Genomic DNA, 26,286 nt, shown 5'->3' with positions numbered 1-26,286 from the left:
TTTTTCTCTTTTCAGTTTTGGAAGTTTCTGTTGTCTTTATGCTCAAGCTCAGAGATTCTTTCCTCAGTCATATCCAGTCTACTAACACCTCTATTAAAGGTAGTCTTCATTTCTGGTAGTGTTTTTGATCTCCAGCATTTCTTATTTTTTCTTAAAGTCTCCACCTCTCTACTTATATTATCCATCTGTTTTTACATGTTGTCTACTTTTTCCATTAAAGCCCTGAGCATATTAATCATGGTTTTAAAAAACCCCTGGTCTGATAATTCCAACATTCCTGCCACATCTGACCCTGGTTCTGATACTAGTTCAGTCTCTTCAAACTGTGTTTTTTGCCTTTTAGTATGTCTGGTAGTTTTTTGTTCTAAAGTGGACATGTATTGGGGAAAAGAATTGCAGTAAATAGGCCTTTAGTAATGTAGTGGTAAGGTGTGGAAGGATGAGAGGCATTCTCCAGTCCTCTGATGAGGTCTCACTTTGGTCCTGCGGGAAGCCTGTGCCCCTGGACTGTGAGCTTCACCGTGCTTCTCAGTGCCCACCTCCCCCTCCTTAAGTAGGACAGAACAGCTGGGAGGGTCTGGAGGTGCTTATTTCCTGTCTTTCATATGGAAAGTTGCAGGGAACTGGAGTTGGGCATTTCCTTTCCCCCAGGTAGTTTAGGTTCTGGTAAAATAGTTTCTCCTGAGGACAGGCCTTATTAAGAACAGAACACTCTGGCATATTTGAAAATGGCTCCCTCTTCCCCCTGCCAAACTACAAGGGGACTTTCCTTGGATACTTACTGTATGTAAGGACCTGGTACAGCACCTGGAGGTAAAATTCGCAGAAGTTTAGGGTCCCGTATAGCTGGTTTCCCCTAGGTTTTTACTCTGTGACCTACCCACAGTGAGCCTCCAGCAGTTTGATAGTAACTCATTTTTCTACCCTCACACTAGTTGCTACAGACGTTTCCACTCATGGGTTTCTGCTCCTGTGAAATGTGATTCTCTGTATCTCCCTGTCTTTCCCATTTAGGGGGCAGTAGGAGTGGTTACTCCTCCAAGGGAGCTATGAAGAATTGATTTTTTTCAGTTTGTTCATCTTTTTAGTTGTTAGCATAGTAAGTTTCCTACATGGAAATTACAGTAGTTTTTTCAAAGTGTTTTTTTTTTTTTACTTTTTGACCATACATAATCCTATAATATATCACATCTTTTTATCCAAATATGAATTAGGAAATACTAGTGACTAGAAATTCTGTGATCATGGTGTGTCGGTTCTCAAAAATGGTTTTTCCCATGTACCAATGAACTTTTCATAGAAGAAAGCACTGTGAAATATCTTTTCAAGGCCTATCAGATAAGGCGTAGACTTACCACAGTTTTACATTTATTGGCTTTAACTCTCTTTGATAACCAAAAATTTTTATTCTTATTTGTACTAAAATTATAGAACAAATTGAGGTTCTGGGTGAAAACAGAATTAGTATATTAATTTTGTCACAGTATATGTTGACAGGGAGATCTATGGTCTTTTGAAGTCATTGCTACGTACTATTAAGAAATGATATACACTATTTTTATAGGTACTGGTCAAATGTTTTATATTTCTATACACACATCTACCCTCAGTCAATATTTTGCTGAAGTCCTTAAGTCTCAAGATTTTTCCTAACCAGTGTTAATCCCTGTTAAATTGTAATCCTGCTTATACATCAGGTTAAGAGGAGTTCTCCTTAGGATATTAGCCTCGTTTCAAAGATGTTTTAATCTACCACATAATATCTTGAGTAAATGGAATTTGCATTCACTGAGTAGTAGAGAAAATGAATCAGCAAATTTCTTTGAATTTTTTTCACCTCATCAACTTTGCATTCTTGTAGCAAACCTGTCGTTTTCAAAACGATTTACTTACTAAAATGACTCATTGTTATCTCATTTTCAGTAAGTTTGAATTTTTCTCAAAAGGTTAATCCAGGAACTTAGCACATTAGTAAATTATACACAGTAAATAGCCATTTTATGCACATTTTCCTTTACAGATTAAAGAAAGGTAAACTTTTTTCCCTTTGTATTGGTATGCAGGAGGGAACTTCCTCTTAAGAACAAAATTTATATTCTTTAGAGGCTTAAGTAGCAGGATTCTTTTTCACATTATCTATTCTCTGAAGGGATATTTAGAGTTTAGTTTATGGAAATAAGACCAGAGTAACTTTGTTCTCTGCTCTGTTAGAAAAGCAATGGCATTGTATAACAAGATAGTAGCATGGCCAACTGGAAAAAACAACTGTTAATTGTACCTATCATCTACTAGAACACTTCTGATGAACTTTTTCCCACTCACTGGAAGATTTTCTTTTTAAGTTAGGAAAAAGAGTTAATCAGTCTCACATCTTAATGCCAATAATATTCTCACATCATGAGAAATATTGCATAAAGTATACAATGTGTTAAGACACCCTGAATTCAATCTTCATACTTCTGAAGTGTTTCTCATAAGCACACAGGTATTTGAATATAATACTGTTTTTTTCCTTGAAAGGAAATAATAAGGTCACTTATAAAATACAATGGAACAAATTTAACATCTGCAATATGCTACAAGTAGTCATAATAATATATGTTTACTAATGCTGAATTTGAAGTTCAGTGAAATTTAATAAAATGTTATCTTGTCTAAATCCTTCATTTTATAGATGAGGAATTATAAGCTTTCTCCTGCTCAGTAGCACATAAAAGTCAAAGATCTCATTTAAAGTCAACTGTACCTTTCTGTAATACCAAGTATACTACTCATGCTTGGACTATCTGATAAATGCATACTATGAACATAGGAAGAAGATGATAAGCCTTGGAAAAAGATTAGAAAACAGGCTTTCAAAACAGGTAAAGACACGCATATGAATATGAAAAATACAATCTAGAAGAGAGAGCCTAGTGTATTTCTGCACGTCTGTCCACAAGTATGAATGCTGACTTCCCTTTTGCAGTATCCCAAGTACCACACTGTATTTTTTCCACTGTAAGTGAGAAGATATGACACTAGCAGCAAGGAGCAGCATCTTTTTTCAAGAGCAGGACGTTGGTATCACCAATATAGAATTAAGATTTCAGAAGATGCCTCAACAAGTTATACTGTTTATTTGAAAAAGGCTTTTTGACCTTTGAATTTTTTTTTAATTATCATCTTCTAGCCATTATTTAGAGAATAGAAGATCAATGAGGGACTATTGGCTTCTTTTATCTTGTTATACTGTATTATGTCAAGAAAAGGTATTGATTTCAGATTTCAGAAAGTTCTCTATATTTGGAAGAAAAGTAAAAAAGAATCAGTGTATTTCATTTCATTATCATCAAGTCAAGTATTAATCACTATGGGTTTTTTGCTACTAAACCTTAGGAATAAGAATTCTTTAAAAGTACTGGTCTAAACAGGTAGTGACTATACCATCTTACTACGCTGATGGACAATGACTGCAAGTGGGATGTGGGGGCAGGGAGGCATGATAATATGGGTGCATGTAGTAACCACAGTGTTGCTCATGTGAAATCTTCGTAAGATTGAATATCAATGATACCTTAATAAGAAAAAAAGTACTGGTCTAAATTACAAATATATGAATTTTTTTTTGTAAGTTCCCTCATAGAGCTTACATAGAACTCTCATAGAGCTTACAATGTTCCAGGAACTGTGCTAGACATTGGAAATACCATTTTGAAGGAAACAGAAATAGAACTCTCATCATGGAGCTTAGAAACAATAACAGAATCAAGAAAAATGCACTCAACTTACTATGAATTTGTTTTAGCCATTTTTAAAAATTATGGTATCATTAATATACAATCACATGAGCAACATTGTGGTTACTAGATTCCCCCATTATCAAGTCCCCACCACATATCCCGTTATAGTCACTGTCCATCAGCGTAGTAAGATGCTATAGAGTCACTACTTGTCTTCTCTGTGCTATACTGTCTTCCCCATGCCCACCCCTCCATTATGTGTGCTAATCATAATGCCCCTTAACCCCCTTATCCCTCCCTTTCCACCACCCTCCCCAGTCCTTTTCCCTTTGATAACTGTTAGTCCATTTGGGTTCTGTGAGTCTCCTGCTATTTTGGTCCTTCAGTTTTTGCTTTGTTATACTCCACAGATGAGTGAAATCATTTGGTACTTGTCTTTCTCTGCTGGCTTATTTCACTGAGCATAATACCCTCTAGCTCCATCCATGTTGTTGCAAATGGTAGGATTTGTTTTCTTCTTATTAGCCATTTCTTTTTTAATGAATAAGGAAGGCATTTCAAAACCAGTGGAAAACTTGCATAGAAGAACCATCTACCTATAACTGTTTTTCACTATGAAATAAATGCTAAGGACATTCAAACTCAGAACTAAGGAACTAGTGGGATGGTATCTCACCATGTTAGTAGGTACAAAGAAAATTGGAAACAGTGCTATTTCTCCTTCCCTAGAAAGAAGTTGGTAGCCTTCCTTGAAAGAAAAAGGCAGAAGAACATAGGCAGTGCTCACCTTTCAGGAGGCCTGACCTACAAAATTCTATTTATAAATCAGTTGTTTGAAAGTTAAAGTAGTTTTCCAAATCATGTTTATATTTTGAAGTAGCCACAAAAGCCTTTTGAACACACAAATAAAACTGAAATCTATTGAATTACAGTAACATCAGAAAAAAATAGTTGCCAGTATGTATGGTATTTTAACTACAAATGTTTCCTTGGCCCCAGAAGTACCTGGAAGATTATTTCGGCTATATCATGGGAATCTGAGAGCCTAATTTCACTTACGTGTGCACAATGAATAGTTTATCTGTCTTTAATTCCTGATGGCGAGGAATAAGGAGAGAAACACAACACTGGTAGTTTAAAGAGAAATGGAGTAAAAATAAAATTATATTATTGCCTCTCTTTTTTTACACCATTTTCATTCATTCACACATTCACAAAATACTGAGTGCCTACTGCGTCATTTTCATTCATTCACACATTCACAAAATACTGAGTGCCAACCGCGTTCCAGCCACTGCTCTGTGTGCTGAGGCTACATGACTCAAACAATGCCCCTGTTCTCACAGAACTCAGATCTACTGTGTGGAGCAGACAATGAATTTTTTTTAAAAAGCAGAAATAAACAAATACTCTGCCAAGTGATGATAAACCTTATGTAAGAAAACAAGGCAACGTCAAGAGTGGCAATTCTGTTGGATAGAATGGTTAGGGAATGTATCCCTGAAAAATTAATACTCAAGGAGAGATCCAAAGAAAAGAAGAAGCAACCCTGGTAGATACATGAAGGAAGAGAGTTCCAGGAACAGGGAACCGCAAGTGAAAACCTGGAGGAAAGAGGATGGTCATCTTGTTGCCAGAACATCAAGAAATCAATGAATATCAGAGCAAAGGGAGAAGAGTGGCAACAAACAGAATCAGAAATGTAAACAAACAGTGGCCAGATCACCTGAGACCTCAGAGGCCCTGGAAAGGACTTCAGCTTGTACTCTGAGTTAAACAGGGATCCACTGATGGTTCTATACAGAGGAGAGACATGATCTGACTTAATTTTTAAATGATCACTTAAATTTTAGGCTTGGGTAAAAGACCATGGTGTAATGACCGAGGGATAGAGAGTCAGGAGGAGGAAGACCCACTCTAATGGAGGATATTGAAGCACTCAAAGTGAGGCACAGCGGTGGCTTTGAACAGTGTGCAAATGGTGAAATAGTGGGAAATGATCAGATTCTGGACATATTTCAGAAGTAGACTTTATTGAGTTTGTATATTTCTTGGCAACCTGTTGTTTTCAGTGTTCTCTTCATTCACTATAGTTAGGAAGTGGAGCTCTCAGGAAAGATTATGTCCTTACAGATTTTGCTATTTATTTTTAAAGATTGCTGAGCAGTGCAAAATGGAAATTTAGGTTTCACCTCCTTTTCTTACTTTCTATTACCTGTTAATGAGCAGAAAAATTGGTAGAAGATATGAAGATAAGCAAAGTATCTTCAAAGGTTCAGAAATTAGATAATCACAACCTTTGATCTGCATAGGATGAATCTCTACTCTTGGGACTAATAAACACAATCACTGACTACACCTGGGAACTATAATATGGAAGCATTATAGGGGAATATTGAGGACTTAGTAAAGAACCATACACACCAAGTTTTGAAAATTAGCAATGGACTATAGCTCTATTATTATTTTTAAAATGAGTGTAACTAAAGTACCAGTGAAAAAACCGTGCAAATATTGTCTAGGGATATATTATATACACACACACACACAAATATACAGTGTATATCCTACACACACTTTTTTAAGGTTGTTTGCATTGTTCCTTAGAGACAGTAAGCTAAAATTGAATGCTTTCTTTCTCTTATTTTTCAACAAAATTTAATTCAATCCTCAACAAAATATTAGCAAACTGAATTAAAAAATACATTAAAAGGACCACTCACCACAACCAAGAGGGCTTTATTCCAAGGACACAACAAGGATTGTTCAGCATCCACAAAATACTCAATTGATATGCCATGTTAAAAAAAGGAGGGTAAAAACTGTATGATCATCTCAATAGATACTGAAAAAACATTTGACAAAAACCTGTGTCTATTCATGGTAAAAACTCTGAACAAAGTGGGTATGGAGGGAGCATACCTCAATATTATAAAGACTATATATGACAAGCCCATGGCTAACATCATACTTAATGGTGAGAAGCTGAAAGCATTTCCTTTAAGATCAGGAACACAAGGATGCCCACTCTCACCACTTTTATTCAGCATAGCACAGGAAGTCCTAGCCACAGCAATCAGACACAAAAAAGAAAAGGCATCCAAATTGGTAAGGAAGAAGTAAAACTGTCACTGTTTGCAGATGACTGATTCTATATGTAGAAAACCCTATAGATTCCACCAAAAAATGATTAGAATTAATAAATGAATTCAGTAAAGTTACAGAATGCAAAATCAATATATAGAAATCTATTGTGTTTCTATATACAAGGAACAAACTAACAGAAAGAGAAATTAAGAAATCAATGCCATTTGCAACTGTATCAAAAAGAATAAAATACCTGGGAATAAATCTAAGCAAGGAGGTGAAAGACCTGTACTCTGAGAACTGTAAGACACTAATGAAAGAAATAAAAGACACAAATAAATGGAAAGCTACTCCATGCTCATGGATAGGCAAAAGTAATATTGTTAAAATGGCCATACTGCCCAAAGCAATCTATAGATTAAGTGCAATCCCTATCAAAATATCAGTGGCATTTTTCACAGAACTAGATCAAATAATCCTAAAATGTGTATGGAACCACAAAAGATCCCAATAGCCAAAGCAACTGTGAGAAATAAGAACAAAGCTGGGAGTATTGTGCACTCTGACTTCAAATTATACTCCAAAGCTACAACAAGCAAAATAGTATGGTACTAGAACTAAAAATAGATACATAGATCAATGGAACAGAATAGAGAACCCTGAAATAAACACATGCTTATGCGGTCAATAAATATATGAAAAAGGAGGCAAGAACATACAATGGATAAAAGACAGTATAAAATGGTGTTGGGCAAACTGGACAGCTACATGCAAAAGAATGAAACTGGATCAGTCTTACACAATACACAAAAATAAACTAAAAATGGATTAAAGATCTAAATTTAAGACCTGAAACCATAAAACTCCTAGAAGAAAACACAGGCGGTAAACTCCTGAATATTGGCATTAAAACTGTTTTTCTGGATATGTTTCCCAGGCAAGGGAAACAAAAGCAAAAATAAACAAGTGAGACTACATCAAACTAAAAAGCTTCTGTATAGCAAAAGAAACCATCCACAAAATGAAAATATAGTATACTATGTGGGAGAATATATTTGCAAATGATATATCCAATGAGAGACTAATATACAAAATATATAAAGAGCTCATACAATTCAACACCAAGAAAACAAATAACCCAATTAAAATATGGGTGGAGGACTTGAGCAGACATTTTTCCAGAGAAGACAAACATGTCTAACAGGCACATGAGGAGAAGCTCCACATCGCGAGTCATCAAGGAAACACAAATCAAAACCACAATAAGATACCACCTCCCATCACTCAGAATAGCTAATATTAACAAGACAAGAAATAATAAGTGTTTAAAGGATGTGGAAAAAAGGGGACTCTTGTACACTGTTGGTGAGAATGTAAATTAGTGCAGCTACTATGGCAAGCAGTATGGAAATTTCTCAAAAAACTAAAACTAGAAAAACAATATAGTCCATCAATTCCACTTCTGGGAATTTAACTAAAGAAACAGAAACACTAATTCAGAAAGATGCATGCACCCTGTATTCATCACAGCATTATTTACAATAGCCAAAATATTGAAGCAACCTAAGTATCCATTGATAGTGAATAGATAAAGATATGGTACATATACACAGTGGAATATTACCCAGCCGTAAAAAACAATGAAATCTTGTCATCTGTGATGACATGGATGGACTTAGGGGGCATTACGCTAAGTGAAATATGTCAGAGAAAGACAATTACCATACAATTTCACTTATATGTATAATCTAAAAAGCAAAACAAACAAAACAGAAATAGACTCATAAACACAGAACAAACTGGAAGAGGCCATAGGGAAAGGAGTGGAGGGATGGGTGAAAGGGGAAAAAGCATGTTTGATATCTTGATCTGGGTGATGGTTACATGAGTGTATACACATGTCAAAATTCATTGATCTGTACACTTAAGATTGTGCATTGTATTGTATGCACCTCAATAAAAATAAATCTAGAGAGTTGGCAAAATGATATGTAGAAAACAGATGGAAAATATGAGAGGGAATTTAATTAATTAAAATAAACTGAGGAGGTGTAATGTACAATTCACATGAGTTCCAAAAAGATAAAGAAGAAAAAAATAGAGGGGGACGAACAAAGTTATAATAGAAGAAAAGTTCCTAAAGTGGAATAAAAGCACTTGTTTCCAGATTGTAGAGGATCATTAGTGCTCTCAAGGATGTATTTTAAAAGACTTATATTGGCTACATTTGGACTTAAATTTTTTATGAGCTCTTAACTTTCTGATAGAATTCATAGCTGAAAAGATAAAGATCCTAATAAGCATTTAAGTAAGAAAAAAGTTATCTAAAAAAAATGGAATCAAATTTGTATCATATATCTCATAGGTACACTGGATGAAAGGTAGTAATGTACAATATCTCCCAAGTTCTGAGGGAAAATTACTTTGAATACAGGATAATATACACAATAATTTATCAATTAACTGAGGAAAAATTTAAGGCATTTTGGCCATGTAAGCACTCAATTTGCCTCCTACACATCATTTCTGAAGAGAAAAAGGAAAAAAAAAAAAAAAACCCTAGGGATGTATGCCAGTAAAAAAAGGGGAAAAAAAGCACATGACTGAAGTAATAGTGGACCTAACTAGGTGAATAAAAAGAAAGTCTAATTTAGAATGGAAAAATCAAAGAGGGTAAAGAAGTATATTTCATTTGCCAAGTATTATCTTTAAAAAATTGGAAAAACATTGTGATACAGTGACAACATGTTTTTTCTATCAATAAGAATAATAAAAGTAATAAAAATTTTCAAGAAAAATTAAAAGCTCATAGGAAAACTTAAGTTCAAATGTGGCATAAACTAAAATATGGCATAAATTGAGGAAATAAAGGAATTTAACAAAATGGAATCCATTTTACCTTGACGCTTAAAATTTTATCCTTGAAACAAACCAAGTTTTAGTGACATGGGATCATTTTTTCCTTCTCATATTCAACCATACCACTTGGTATTATAGTGAATTCTAGTTATTATAATTAAAACATTGTGAACAGTGCTTTTTTTAAAAGTTAGCATTGACCAAAAAACAAAACACAAGAGAAGTAGCTATAAATGCAGATCAGAATATAAATATTATAAACTTACCAATATAGAATAATAGTATAGAATACAGAAGTTGGTAGAGACTGGAAGAAATGTAGATGAAAATGAGGGATACTAATTTCCCCATCTTACATCAGGAAGATGGGAGTCAGGAAGCTATGTCTGATAATTGATAATTTAAAAAAAGTATTATTGCAGGAGACCAAAATACATACACCTGATTGTGTTACTTAAAATTGTTTTTGTTTTTACTATGTACCTGTACTTTTTGAAAAGTCACTGTAGAAACTAACCAAACATCTTCCTTTTGTGTTCCTCATTTCCCAGAAATGGTAGTTCAGACCTAGAATGGTTTTCAAGAATATTTCCAATCTATACGTGTATGCTAAAGGTCTGCTATGCACTTGGTTGTATGCTAGTTATTGTGAGGGATTCAACAGACATACAAGACGTGATCCTGGCTCTCAAGGAAACTTCAATCTTGATGAAAGAAGACAGTCGTTGACATATAAGGGATAGCTGATACATTTTAAACTGTTAACTAATTGGGAGATACTCCAAAACCTCTTTCACATGGGCCCCAAATACCATGGCACCACCATGTAAGGTATTCTCATTCTCATGGGAATGTCCTGGGATTAGCATAAGAACTTATCATCTGTCATTGAGCAAGGTATGCCAAAATATCTGTTCTTGTTCCTAAAAATGGATATGAAACAGTAAGAACAATATCTACAATCCTTAGTACTTTTCAAACCATGTATGTTATCATTTTATATTTCTATGGACAAGCTGTACCCTTTCCGTGTACCTAATAAAGACAGGAAAAGGTGATGTGAACAGATGAAACTTCAGACTCATAATTTGTATCCTGATTAAAAAACAATAAAAGGGATGGAAATAATCTTTCATCTCTTCCCCCTAAAGGCATTCTTCAGAGACTATGCTTTAGACTTGCACAGTCTCTGTTGGGTCCCAGCACTGAGAAAGCCATGTCAGCTCTAGTGCCTAGGACTATTCAGGCAACCAAGGCATCACACCTTTGAGCAGTGCTGGAAGCATCCTGGGAAACTGCCCCATTTGACCAGTCAATGAGTCCACCAATTTCCATCTCATTATGATTTCTAAAAGATCACAGAATTGAGTATTCTCTGAGTCTGTATACTCCACAACGGCAATGATGCTAGCTCTCTTCTTTCCTAATATACATAGATGCTCAACATATGCTTGAGGTAGGAACAAATATTTATTCAGTCACTGCAATTTTGCCAAGTAATATGCTGGGTGTTTTATTTATGTTAACACATCTGACCCTCTCAGCAACACCTCTCAGTGAGGTAAGAATTTATTAGCTGTTGCCATTTTACAGAGGGGGAAGCTGATTCAGAGAGTGTAAAGCTACTGTGTCGAATAAGAACTTAGCACAGCTTATAAGAAGTCACGTTTCAAAACTACATCTTCCAAACTCCAAAGACCAGACTGTCTGATGGCAGCCAGCTGTTTAGGAACTGATTTTGACCCATTACAAATAAGGAGGCAGTGTAGATTCCTTTAGGAGGAAAATGTGGTGAAAAATTGAAATAACTGGAAGAGGATGGGAAAGAAAGGTCATGCAGGTGAGAACACCAAGGAGAAAATCACAAAGGAATGGAGTGAAAAAAAAAAAAGGGTGAATGAAGCAGAAACGGAAAGGGGCAAAGCAAATGGACATAGTATTCTATAGGTGTTAGTGATAAAGTTGCAAATAGGGAGGTGTCAAACATAATTCAAAAATTATCTTTTGATAAGGGATGATACCCCCCAAATAGGATGATAATAATAGCACAATCAAAAATAAAGGTGATGTGAAAATTAAATAAGGTAATATCTAGAAAGTGCCTCACATGGTGCTTAAAATGATGTAATAGCTTAGTCAACAGTGGCTATACTTAGAATGATAAATATCCTATTATGCAATTTGAGGCAACTGTCTTTGCATGTCTCCATTTTCTCATTCGTAAATGTAACAGGTTAGAGAGTCTCTAACATCCTTTTCAACCAATAACAATCTATGATTCTATGTTTGAAAATGAACTACATTTTTGCAAATCTCAAGAATGATTTATTGAAATGTTGAAGTAAAGGTGGTGGGAATCCAAGTGGTAATATAAGTAGTTGGGAACATCTCTAGTTCACATAGCAAGATCTAAACTATAAAAGCATATTCAAACACACACATACTTGCACATAGAATTAAACCCACAGTCCAGAAAAAAAACAGTTAAAAGTTCAAAGGAAGGTGATGAAAGGCTTTGATAATTTGTTACATGTAAGAGAGAGAGAAAAGCACACCTTTAAAATGTTCATAATCTGTGGTACAGCATTTATTCACTGGAAACTCTTTATATTCTCCTTAACATTTTCCCTCATTGTTTCAGATACTTTTCCATGTTACACATAGTTGCTGGTATTTAGTTGAATGAATATCAAAACTTTATTATTACATGTTTTCCAATATTATCACTTACTTTGTCTTTCTCTTTATCATGTTTCTACCAGATAAGAAGGGGGTTTTCCTCCCATATTGTTGCAAATAGGCTCTAAAACAGACCATAATGTAAAGCAAAGCAGTTCTATATAAACATATTCACTGATGGGAAATATTTCTTCATATAGTGAGAATGACATTTTCAAAAGTAAAACAAATAATGGGTGAGAAACAATTTCAAAACAAGAGAAAATGGCAGCTCTAACTGCAATTGTCTGTTTCCATGCAGGTATGTAGTAATATTACTAGAGGTGGTTAAGCTGCCATAATAGCTTCTAAAAAGGTCTGAGTCAGCTTTGGTTATGAAAGAGAGTGACACTCTTAAGAGCTTCATAACCTCCAGTCCTTGGATACTAAAGCACTTACTCACTTGTCCAGGTTGAAAGCCACTATTTTAAGTTCAAAGCAGAAAATTCCTTTGGGGTGATACAGTTTAAAATAAAACAATATAGGGGGCGGGTGAAAGACTTCTTTCTGCATCCATGTTTCCCCTTGTGTCAAGTTTTACTACAATCAGTGCCTTCTTATTCTGTATCAATATTCATGACCCAGGTCATTCAAATAGTTTGAGCTATAGACCACTCCTCCTGCCCCCATTGTTACATCACTGGTATTCAGAATTCTGGAACAGTGTGTGTAAACATTACAGCCATGTGTGCTTGACCGCGTGGGAAAGCCTCAGGGTGACCTGGAATGCCTATGCAAGAGGGAGCACCCTAGCACCAATCTGAACATCACCAAGCCAGCTGTTAGTTTTTATGTGCGCTCCTATTTGAAGTTTTAGCTGTCTTCCTAAAGGACCATATAAAAACAGTTTAAACAAGACTGAGGATTTTGTGCAATCCTTCGTGATATTCAGAAAAATACATGGCATCAGTATTTTTTCACTTTATATTCATACACAGAGACTTTTACTATGGTTTGTTAAATTACCTATTTCTACCAAGAGAATCGAACTTATACATCAAAAGTCCAAAATACACATGTGCAAGCATGCACATATGTACATGTGTGCATGCAAGTGTGAGTACACACACACACACAGTCAGTAGTAACTGAAAAAAGGATGAACTAAAATTTCCACATTGCTTCTTGGTATGTATCTTCCACATTCCATCTACCATTCTGAAATTTTATAATTTAGAGATAATTGCAACTCTCATTTTTATAATGGTAACCGACCCAATGAATAAATCAATTTTTATTGCATACTTGCCACTTCAAGTGAAGCCACAGTACAGTCCAATGAAAGTTATATTTAAATCCCTTAATTAGCAGAAAAGCATTAATTTAGAGTATCGAATCCAGAGCTCTAACTATATGTCTTACTGTCCAAGGCAGGTATAGGAAGAGGGGATAACATGAATTCTCTAATAGATTGAGATGATTCTAATGAAAGCCAAACGGGCTCTGCACGGTGCTCCAGGAAAGCAGACGTGTAAGTCACATCACACAAATTTTCACTTTTGGGGCCTCAGGTAATTAAGATAAACACATTCGCTTCAGGCCAAAACAATGAAAAGCAGGCCAAGAAAACAAGCAAATGAAAATAATCTTTTTAAGCCGATACTCTACTTTCACTGTATCTTAATTCAATGTATTAGAAATGTACAATATCTTCAGTACCTTGTAACTGATAACCACTATATAAGTTACATCTTTTCAAATCCAGAAGGAACTTTTACTCAGCAACAGAAATGAAAAAGTCTATCCTTAGATTTCATTGTGTTGGTTAAATGAGTCACTCTTTCGGTAATTTCTTCCAAATGAGAATAGATTCAGATGTTAAGCAGCTATAAGTCTCATATGAAAATAATAGACTTGGACAGGTCATCTCTAAATTATTGCAGATCTAAACTTCTCTTACACCAAACATTACTTAAAATAATTCTGGTCCTTGGTTTAGCTCTTGGGAAAGTATCCTTTATTTTTAAAACTCAAATTTCTTTCATTTATACTACCATGTTCCTAAGATTCTGATCTGTCCTCTTTTTAGAAAGGTAGTGTAGCTACAAAAATAAAAAAATTGGTTCCTATGAAAGAAGAGTTCAAACAGGCCAACTTTTTAATTAGTTACAAGTTCACTTTTTGATGATCTAATTTTAATTCTTTGTTAGGCAAGCAGGTTTCTATTTTTGGATAATCAATGATGACATCCGTCTAAAATTGTATTAGATGCAATACAAAAATAACTCAAAATTTACTCATATTTTAAATATTCCAACCAGTCACCTTACAATTTACAATGAAAAGCACCAGGAAACATACACCAGATACACAGATTAGGCATTTAAATTCTTGGTGCCTTAATGTTTTCTTTTTAAACGCAAGATTTCTTTTGTATTGATAAATATACATGAAAACTCTTCAAATCAATCTGGGAAAGGAAGAACAATTCCCTTAACATAGAAACCTATTTTTCTTTTTAACCCCAAGTCTTGTGGAATTAAAATGGAGAAGAGTTGAGGGAGGTGTAGTGATGGGGAATTGAAAAAGAAGGCGAGAGGGATGGTTTCAGGATGGAATCAGGACGATGATAAAGTAATCATTTTTTTAAGTTTTGTGTAGTGGAAGTGTCTAGTTCAGCAAGTCAGATTATGAATTCTCTTGCATCTGAAGATACTTATAAATACGAAAATACACATTTCTTTAAAAAAATGGGCATTTGTGAGACTGGGCAGCTGACGTGCACTTCAACCAGAGCGGCACAGTAAATTACAACCAGAACAAAGGCACAATCTGCCCACATTTCCCAAAATCACAAAAAATTTTTGGCATAACTGGTTCCGTTTGCTAAAGGATCAAAAAAAAGATTAATCCTTTATTAAGGTTTCTAACCTTTGAGGTTTCCGCAGGAAAGCTGCGTTTTGGGCGGATCCTGACCCAGACACCTTGATCTTTGGTTCATGACCTGTCAGCGCCAGACAAGGGCTCCCCGACTATGAATTAAACTGTTTGATTCCTCCGCCCACGGGTACACAAAGCCAGCACTCTCTCAGCTGTTACATAAGAGTCTCTGGAATCCTAGAATGGTGTTTGTAAATAGCGCTGCCAAGCGCACCGAACCCGTGTGTCAAATGTGACCGCGTGTAATGGGAAGGTGAGAAAGCCCTCAGCAAGTTCCGAAGAGAAACCTCTCCTTTTCTCTGGCCCTAAAAAAAAGAGCATGTGCATGTCAAGGATTTATCTCTAAAAGGTGACTTATTTTTCTTTTATTTTCTTCTCCTCCCCGCCCCCCAAAAAAATTAGCGTGAGGAAGACCTGGATGAAGTGACCAATCTCCATTGCATTCCTCTAAGTAGCTCTTGACCTGTGGACCGGAGCAAAATTAGCTACCTTATCTGATTAAATTTAGGGCAAGGTTTGAAATCTCAACCATGCATTCTGATGCACCTTTTACCTCCTCTCATCCCTGGACTTCTTGTTTTTCCTTGCTCATTTACTTCGGTGTGAACAGAAGTATCATGAGGTGGGGATTACACAACCACTAGAGAGCTACACTAAATAGGCAAAAGGTTTGCAAAGTGACAATTTGCATCCAAATAAATTTACAAGTCCCTTTCAGCAAAAGGTATCTAATGGCTTTGGGTGAATAGAAACACAATTTAGCTTATTTTACCTGTCTTATTTAAAATTTTATGCTTATCTGCATTCACTGTATCTGCATTCACTGCATCCACTGCATTTACAATGGATTTATGAACAGGAAATGCATAAACTCTATTCCTTAATGAGGCTGAATTCTTACCAATATTAGAGAAAAATAGCAATGTCAACAACTAAGCTTTTTACCACGGAATTTGGAAAGTTTCCCTTAACCTTCAAGATTACCTAAAGCGTGACACATTGTGGCAATTCCAAAAACTTGAAGCAGACTGTCAGTAGTAAATTATTAAATTTGTGTTAGAAAAGAAACTCTGACTTCAACAAAAATCTCAAGCATGTTACTTAGTTATTTTAAAATGCTGTATCCTGTATCTCCTATACACTTGATAAAAATGTTTTCAAATAATATATAAAAATTAATGTCTATAAAATTTCCTACTTGAAATGAGAATCACACTTAAGAGTAAACAGGTTAAGTTACAAAGTACTGAAAATTTAGCCCCCAAAATTAATAACCAAATGTCCTTTCCAATTTGGACTTTAAGTAGAAACACATAATTAAATCACAGCCATTAAGAAGGTAATCCATTAGCAAAATATCTACTAGCTTTGCTGTCCACCAATTTCTTTCTCCAGAAATTGGTAGACATTCTACAATGTGGTAGACATTCCAAAATTAAATGTAACTTTGTCTTTATTTCAATTATATATACTATAACTTCATAAGAGAAAGAAATAACCATATGGTTACTGGACTGGAATAAAGATAGATGGAATCTAGAGTACAAAGTTTAAAATATGTGCTTGCCTGAAGAACACACACCTGTTTCTCTTTTTAATAAATTATTTATATAGTGAGTATTTTTAGGTTGGAAAATTTTTTATTCCTTCGTATTTGAAAAACACCCATTTATGGTATTTTTCCTTTCACCAGTTATGTTTGGTACATTAAAATATGAATGTAACTGAATTAATGTTTTAATATCTGTTAAGTGAATATTTTTTGTGATACTCTAATTTTATGAATGATCAGATACTTTATTAGGATATATGTTTTAAAACAAAAAGCTAATCATCATCCAAGCTAAATTATATAAAAATAATCCTTTTAATGCAAAAATCATGAAAGATCACAAAAAGGCTAACAGAACTTTATAGCCAATGGCAAATATGAAAATTTTCGAATACAAAAATTCCATAACTTCAAAGAGACTTCAAACAAAAAGAAAGAAGTGCTGAAAGAACAAACATTAAAAAAATTAATTAATAGGACCTAGATAGTATGTTAGGGATGGAATCTGGGTGTGGTATCATTGTGCTGTTTTCAGATTCTGATGCTGTACTTCAGAAGCAGCACAACTAATAATTAAGGTTTTTTAATGGGTGCTCTTATTTCTTAGTGCAGACAGGGAAGAAAAACAGGAGGAATAGCTCAGTAACAGACCATGTCATATCCTCTGGGTTTCACCATCATTACTTAAGCTTTTTTTCTTCTATATTACAATATTAAAAAAAAATACCAATTTGAGGAGAAATGCTATAATAAAAACCCACCTTGAGTGATGGGTAAATAGTTTCCATTAAAGTATAATCTGCGCTTAGAAACTAAATTTAATACTCTATCAAGAAAATAAGTGACTTGATAAGGCAGGTCTTAGCAATGGCTAATGAGACATGACAATAGTAATTAAAATGATCATTAATTTACAGCGCCCACAGAACGGACCATGACAAATGTCAAAATAGTAAAAGCAGCAAATGAAAAACACCAGTACTATGTATGGCATACTTAGTGGGCTATCTTCTGTCTATGCTTGGACAACGCTCACTGAAGGGAGTTCATCATCAAATACTCACAGTTCTGTTTTTCTTTTGAATATAGTGTATCTTCCATAGTGATTATTTATAAAAAGCAAAACTGAAAATAAAAATAAATCAAAATATCCCATTTTCTACATTTCCAGTTCGTTTGAAAAGGCTTATAATTTGTGGAAGTGCATTAAGAAAGCAAAGAGGAGTACTGCACTTAAACCCAGTGAACATATTTTAGAATATTGTGGAGATAATAGTATAAATATCTATTATCAGGTGTTTTTCAAGTGTTAAGAGAAACAAGAAAGGGTAAAAACAAATGGCCTACTCACTCATTTCTCCCTTGAGGAGAACCTACCTGAATTCCACTTTACCGCTTCCATAATAATTATTGCATCAACTTGCTTGTTGATGGGTTAAAGGTTCTAATATGGTTGTCTAAACTGTGCCTGTCAGAAATGTACAGGCTTACAAGTAAGTGCTATATCATCTCTTGAAAAGTAGAATTCTGGGTCATTTCTACAGCTATTCCTCAAAACAGTTACATGAAGCCAAAGCATTTCCTTATTGAGTACAACAGCACATCGCATTATTAAAGCTGAATGTTTCCAGATCATAGAGTCTGCCCCCACCACCCAGCCCCGACTATCAGTCCTCATCCCAAGCTATGGGACCCAACTCAACTGGCAGCAACCCAACATTCTCCTCAGAATAAAAAGGGAGAGAAGCATTACTCAACAAGAAGAATGTCTGTTATCTAGAATTACATAAAGTTAGAGGTCCAAATAAAACCAACCCTAATTCGCCCTATGTGTACAAAATCACAAATCCTGATTTCATTGAGACTAGCACACTGTAAAAATTCTGTAAAAACATTTTTTCTTAATTCTGTAAAAATTCTGTTGGTGTTTGTAAATAGACTGTGTCCACATGTAGCAAAACATGGGGAGCAATCAACACTCTGAACCTGGTTCCCACTTTGTCTTTGGCTTGGCATCACAAAGACTGCTGCAGAGCAATTCCCTTCTCAATCCTATTTTACAACTACAGTTGCTACAGTATCAGTACACAGAGGCAGAGTTCTTTGCTGAGGTCCAGTGAGATGCCTTGTCATTTCAATTTTTTAAATTGAGATAATGATAACAAGTGGAAATATAAACAGATAACAAAACCAAAGTTTGAAAGCCTATTCTATATATTCTCTAGTGCCTTGCTATTTTCAGAGACAAGAGATCTTAATGCAAAAAAGGAAAGTGTATCATCTATCAATTTATGTTATTAACATGCAATCTAGAGATTTGCCCTCACTTCTAGATTAAACTGCACATTTGGCAACAGTTTAATCAGGAATAGCAAGTTTTATAGACATTCCTTTTAACACTGGGTTGTATCTCCTGAATTCATTGGAAAGTGGCTAAATAATTGAATATATTTAGAAAGTTTCTTGCAATAGTGCATTAAGCCCTATTCACCAAGTTACCTAACCTATCACCTGTCAAATGAATCATCTCATAAAAGTCCTAAAGACTCTTTATCACCACTAACACAATGATGAACTTTTGTATAATTAAGTGTCCTCATCAATGAGAAAAAGGCTACTATGTAAAATGTAGTGGTGCCATACTTCTAGACAGATATGCTTAGCCCCATACTATTCAGTTTAAACAGTATCTTCGTTTGTTTGCATGAAACATGACATACTTTCTGAAAGCCAAATCTCTTGTCAATTGTTTTATAACAACTCTTTTGAGATATAATTCATATACAATAAAATCCATCCTTTTAAAGCATACAATTTCTAGAGTTGTGCAATCATTACTATCTAGTTAAGAACATTTTTACCACTTCCAAAAGAAACCCCATATCTATTAGCAGTTAGTCCTCTTTTCTCATCTCCATCCCTTAGCAATGACTAATCTACTTTCTGTCCCTTTCAATTTGCCTATTCTTGAAATTATTATTAGTTGGAACATACCCTTATGGCCTTTTGTTAGTTACTTCTTTCAGAGTTCACCTATGTTGTAGCATGTATCAATACATCATTCCCTTTATTGCTGAATAATACTCCATTGTATGGACATACCACAGTTTGGGCATTTATAAGCTCTGAAGGACACTGAGTTATTCTAACTTTTGACAATTATTAATAATGCTACTATGAATATTCAGGTACAAGTTTTTGCATATACATCTGTATGCATTTTAAATCTTCTTTAATAACTTTCCCTACATAGCCTTCATTAATGACTTCATTTTTATTATTAATGATAATGAGGCATTATGCATAGTAGTTAAAAGACTGGACTCTGGACATAGACTACCTAAATTCAAATCTCAGCTAAACCATGCACTGTCTGTAAGAACTGGGGCAAGTCATTTAACCTCACTGCTTCAGTTTCCTCACCCGAGATGGGAATAATAGCACCTTGTCTAGAATTGTGATGAGAATTAAATGACATGTTACAATGTCAAGGACATTAAAATCAACTTATAATGTTGTGAACACAAAGGCCATTTTATGCAAAAAAAACTATTAAGTAAATAAAAACCTATATTTTGATGAACATTTTGATAAAGCATGGTAGCACACTCCCATGATTAATGAAGTAGTACTGGGTGAAACTTCTGTTTCTAGGAAAAAAGTTTTAAAAGAGTCTGATCATGTGACTTAAAAAATGGTATAGAACTAAATATACACATACACAAAGGTACAAGTCAAATCAGGGATATCTGGATAAGATTGACTGACTATATCAATGTCAGTATCCTGGTTGGGATATTATTATACTACAGTTTTGCACTGAGAGAAATTGGGGAAAATATATGTGCCTGATTATTATTTCATATAACTTTGTATGAATCTACACTTACCTCAATAAAAATTTCAATTAAAAAAATGTGACATCCCAGAATAAATTTACTAAAGTAATATGCTGACGATTGATGGTCCTTTTGCAACAATTGCCATGGCCTGTGGAAGTTACATTAAGGATAAATTACCATTATTACTACCATCATCACCATCACTAAGACCTTTCACATGATTTTTATCTTAGGCATTGAGACTAGATTGCACATTTTCTAACTAAATTACATTTTTTTATAGAACTTTTACTAGTTCTATGCAACTCATTAAATCTTTTCCTCCACCTTTTATTGAGATGTAATTGACATATAATGCCATGTAAATATAAGGTGTACAAGGTAATGATGTGATATAGTTATTCGTTGAGAAATGATTGCTGCAGTAAGGTTAGTTAGCACATCCATCATCTCACATAGTTACAATTTTTGTGTGTGTGGTGAGAAGTTTTAGATCTGTTCTCTTAGCAACTTTCAAATATACAGGACAGTATTATCAACTATAGTCACCATGCTATACATTACATCCCAGAACTTATTCATCTTGTAACTGGAAGTTTGTACCCTTTAGCCATCTTTGTCCACTCTGCCCTCCCCACCCAGGACATCACTAGGTTCTATTAGGAAATAAAGAGACACAGAAATCCCTCCCAAAGTCATAAATCTAATTCAAAAGAAACATTTATAGTACTTATAGTGAAGCATCAGATTATTTTATATCCTAAATTGTCCTTCAAAAGCATCTCTTAAATTTCAGATTATCTGGAGCTTAATTTCAAGGCAGTCTGAGTAACAACTTAAAAAGTATAAAATACTGAGTTCCAAATTCTTAAAACTGCAGGTAGGTAAATTATCACTACTTTATTTTTACACAAAATATCAAAAATACACCTACTATCTATTTCCCCTTCTTGAAGCTGGGCACATTTAAATGCATTTCATGACACTGCCAATAGAATTTGGAATGGGCAGCCAAAATCCATTTTATTGAGAAGAGATTATATATATCTATCTTAAACCAGGGATTTTCTGCAATGTACAATCTAGGATCAGAATAATGCTGGAAATAAGCAGATACTTATGATTTTTTTTTGGCTTGTAGTTACAGTGATCAAGTGCTCTGACTTTACCCTCTCCGCTTCTGGAACTCTTCTCTCCTACAATATACCAAACCAACAGATGTACTATATAACCTCCTTAAATAATGTCACAGTACTCACTGAGTTTTGGCAGTGAGTCAAAATAGAAATTGGAGATCTAGACCAAGTAAATCCTGTATATTTGGCAAAATCATTTGTGGTTGTATTCTTCAGCACACTTTCCCAGATAACTACCAGCTCGACTTGGCAAGCCAACTCTCCCACAGTTAAGGCTCCAACTGCAGAGTTGGCTTGTGAGATATTTTCCTGCTACCGTCTTTGGTGCCATTACTACTCTTAAGAACTGTGCGTTGGTGGCATAATAGTTGAGAGAAAAATGTTATTTTGATGAACCAACAGTGACGGCTGATCCAAAGTTTTAACCTGTCCCCATAATAGGAAATGACTACAGTAAAATAGTCTATATGGTTGTTTATAAAACAAAGATTCCCTCTAGTAACCTGAGATGGTTAGATATGACTATTAAATTCTATTAAGCAACAACAATTAAACTTCTATAGCAAAAGCAGTTAGAGCATTAAGAATCAGATCTAATATTTCTAAGTATTAGACATTCTAACATGTCAAACATTCAGAGCGTTTGAAAATATTTTATTTCAAGGTAATTCCATAAGAATTAATTTGGATTTGGGACAGGATGGAAAACAGAGTTTCTGCTAGGTGTGTCTGTGAATCATAAGAAGGGCTTCTTAATGAGGTCAGCAAATAAGGAAATACACTTCAGTAGTGACATTTGACTTACAACACTGCTTATGGGTGGAGTCTTGGAGGAATTGATAGAGAAATTCTAACTTCAGCAAGTGAAACCAAAACACTAACTCCAGTTTTTGTTACCTACAAGTCCAGTGTTCTGTCATAACAACTCCTGGGCAGGTGCATTTCACTTGTCCTGGAAGTGACTGTTGACCATCTAGTGTCTAGGTCCATGTGCCTATCAATCCTATCATTCATCCTATCAATCTCTCTGGCTCCCGGCAAGGCCCAGCACAATGCCAGGTCTAGTTAAAACCTTAACGAGAGTTTTGTAAATGTGTGAATTTAAACAAAGCAAGGGACTTCCTACATTTCAAATAAATTTCTCATTAACCAGTAGTTCAACAAGAAAATAAGCAAAACAATATAGTTACAAAAAAAAAATGTTCTTGTCATTGTTCACTCTCACTCCCCTAAAATTCCATTACCCAAGACAGTTTCTCTATGACATTTTTGGGGGCATCCAGGTGGTAGTGAGTACCACAAACAGAGTAAATGAAGAACTGAGGTTGTCTTTTACTGTATATTATTTATTCCAAACTGATTCAAACAATCTGTTTTCTAATAAAGTAGAAGATGGTATTTTTATTCAAAGTGGTGAATAATATGTACCTCTGATCCTTGTAATAATTGAAGCCCCTCATATAACATTAATTAACAACTATTTTCACCATACAAATACACATAAAACAACAAAGTGCCTAAATTTGAGGATAGGAAAAACAAGTCTTCATGGTCACAATCAAAATTATTAACCAATGTAGTATTCTTATTTATCTAGTGGAAAATATTATATTTATTATTTGATAGATGTAATAGCTTGAAGTTGAATAGCTTGAAGACAAGTATATACCACAACATTTGAAAAGGGCTTTAAAAAAAGGTAGATATTTAGTCTGTTAGCAAAAGGAACTGTGTTTTATTATGAATTGCTAAAATAATTAACCATTGTTTTCTCAACAAACAGTAAGCATTTATGCCGAACTCCTGTTTTCATTATTTTCACACAAATAACTCACCAAATGGGCTGTTTGTATGAATAATACTTTTCCCTTGTAATCACATGAAATAACCTCTATTATCAATGATTAAAGTAAACTTAACTGCTTTTCAGAGATCAAAATAGAGAGTTACAAAGTGAACTACTGAGAACAAATGGTTTTTGGAAACCTGATTTATGGACTAATGTCCACTACTTTGCTTTTCCTTCTGTCCATCTTTTAATCAAACACATTCCTTCTCAAGTTTGACTTTCCAATTCTTCACTACTTCCTGCTTGTTTGACTTTTCAGTTCTTGCAAACACTTGTCTACTTAGTACCATTAAAAAAATGCTTTCTGTGCTAAGATTTATATTCAACTTCAGACCTATTATAAAACACACATACAAACATGTAAGAGAATATAATTCCCCTCCACTATTTCAACTTTACATTAAAATGCAAATATAATTATTTCATTAGCAGGCAACAATACCTACAGTCTTAAAACCAAACAAAGCACGACCAATATCTTTTCTCTATACATCCAACTTCCCCTAAGATACAATCTCACTTTTCTGTTGGCTCATTTGTTGATGAATATTGTTTGGATTTGGATTTGCCATTATTAGCCCTGACTGGAGAGGGCAAAGCACAATGTGTGATTTGAGATTTTAAATTCTTAGATGCATCATACTCCTAAGGCAAATACAAAAATATTTCCCTAAATTTTAAGCAAACAACTGGAAAATAACCCTTCTTTCAATTCCCAACACTAGATGAAGAGGAGAGTAAAATCACGGAATGCAATTAAAAGTATGTCATGAAGGCAATAGCCAGAAAATAACTTATATTTCATATTCGACCTTTCCAGGAGTCTGTCCAGGCCACAATTAATTTTGCCTTAGGTAGAAAACGCTCCATAGAAACTCTTAACGGAGTAACACTAGACACGCAGTGTCAGTGAAAAGATTCAGTAAGATTCCAGAGTGAGTGAGTGAGTGAGTGTGAGTGTGTGTGTGTGTGTGTGTGTGTGTGTGTGTGTGTGTGTCTAGAAGGAGGAGGCGGAGAATAGAGACATAGAAAAGCAGAGATAAAAGACTAAAGAAAAGAGGACAGCCAAGAGAGAGAAATTTGGATGGGACTGTTAGAAATCTGCCCCTCTACTTCTCTGCTGCTCTGCTGGGATTGGGTTTCCTCTCTCGAGGCGCCCCTGACCTTGCAGTCTTCCAACTCTCAACTCGCCCCCTCCTCCCGCCCGCCAGCCCCCTCCCCCGGCCTGCGCCCGTCTTTGTGTCTGCCTGTCACTTACCGGGGAACCAAACGTAGCTGATTCGGGAGAAGCACAAAGCCAGGGCACAGATTTGCCCACAGATTTTCTCACACACATTCCCCAGGCTGGAAGGAACAGCCCATCGCAGAGCTGGTGTACCTTGAGCAAAGTGGGCTCTGGTCTTGTTTGGGGAACCAGAGAAACTATTCTTTCCTCTCTCAGCAGCACTAACAAAACGCGCGGACTGAGGGAAAAAACAAAACCCCACTTGGGGCTACAGTTCCACTCCCCGTGACATTCGCTTACTACACCCCCCACACGGGGGGCACCGGGATGGAAAGGGGCGGACGCAAACCCAGACCCCGACTCTACAGCAGATAAAAGGGTCGAAAAACACTCCTTCAGGGTTCTTTCCGGGGTGGGCTAGGGTCAGCGAGAGACTCGTTTGACTTACCCGAGTCAGGGGGTGTCAAGGATTAAAGGGAAAAGTAGTGCCCCCCTCCCCAAAGCTTAACTATTTCAGAAAGGAAAGCCAAGAAAAATCACTTTGCTGAGGAGAAAAGGCCGGGAAACCGGCTGGTCGGAGTCACAAAGGTGAGTTTTCTGGGTAAAGAGAGACAAGCATTCGCGGGGGACAGAACAGAACACAGAAGTACAGGTTTAAAGGGTGGGGGGGAATTAAAACTATATTTGTCAGCCATGTTGAAGAGGCTCCAGTAATTTGTGAAGCTTCCCTCTTGGTATTTGTGGGTGACACTGCAGGGTGTGCTCCCCAGTCCCTGGAAGCCCGAGAGAAAGCGAAGGGGAGAGGAAGGGGGGAGTTCCGCGGCATTAGAGAAGCGCTCTGACCTCGTCTCGTCCCTCAGCCTTGCAGCAATCCAGCAGTTGCAGTCGGGTCTCCTTTCTAACAAATCCTAAAGGGCAGCCATCTTGCTTCCTTCTGCTTCTCTACGAAAGCAGCCTAGCCTCCGCATCAATATTCATAAGGCAGTTTGACGTCTGTTCTCATCACTCGGCGGGGCCGGCGTCTCGGGGCGGCCGCGCCGAGGGGGCGGACGTGACTCGCATGCGAGCCGGGCCTGGGCGCGCGGCGCTCGCGAGGAGGCGGCGGCCGCCCGAGCTCCGTCCGTGCGGCTGCCGCCCGCTCTCCCTCCACCCCCTCCCCGCTCGCCGCCGCCTCCGCGCCGGCCCACGCAGCCGCCCTGGGGCCCTCAGGCCGGCTCCCCGGGAACCGGCCCCCTGCCCGGGGCTTCCCGCACAAAGGCGCGCGGCTCCCGGGGCTGGGCCGAGGGGGCGCGCGGTGGAGGCCAGGCTGCCCGGCGCTGGGGAGCGCAGCGGGGGGAGCGGCTCGCCCGGGGGAGCGCGGGGGACGGTCCAGCCCCCGGGCGCCGCGGCCAGACCCGCACCCGGGGCACCCCCGAG

The 26,286-nt window shown here is 36.3% G+C and overlaps 1 protein-coding gene across 1 annotated transcript in view; it reads right to left on the bottom strand.

Moving 5' to 3' along the window:
- The window catches only part of TET2 (tet methylcytosine dioxygenase 2), a 153,363-nt gene extending 127,457 nt beyond the window's left edge, over nt 1-25,906 (bottom strand). Inside the window, exon 1 of the mRNA XM_036911767.2 lies at nt 25,714-25,906. The gene's annotated coding sequence lies outside the window, so the exon portion shown is untranslated. The remainder of the gene's footprint in view (nt 1-25,713) is intronic.
- Nucleotides 25,907-26,286: the final 380 nt, after the last annotated feature.

Source organism: Manis pentadactyla, chromosome 5 (genome assembly GCF_030020395.1).
Source record: "Manis pentadactyla isolate mManPen7 chromosome 5, mManPen7.hap1, whole genome shotgun sequence".
NCBI classification, from domain to species: Eukaryota; Metazoa; Chordata; class Mammalia; order Pholidota; family Manidae; genus Manis; species Manis pentadactyla.
The sequence above is the reverse complement of the archived record's forward strand: the minus strand, read 5'-3'. Positions and strand labels throughout refer to the sequence as shown.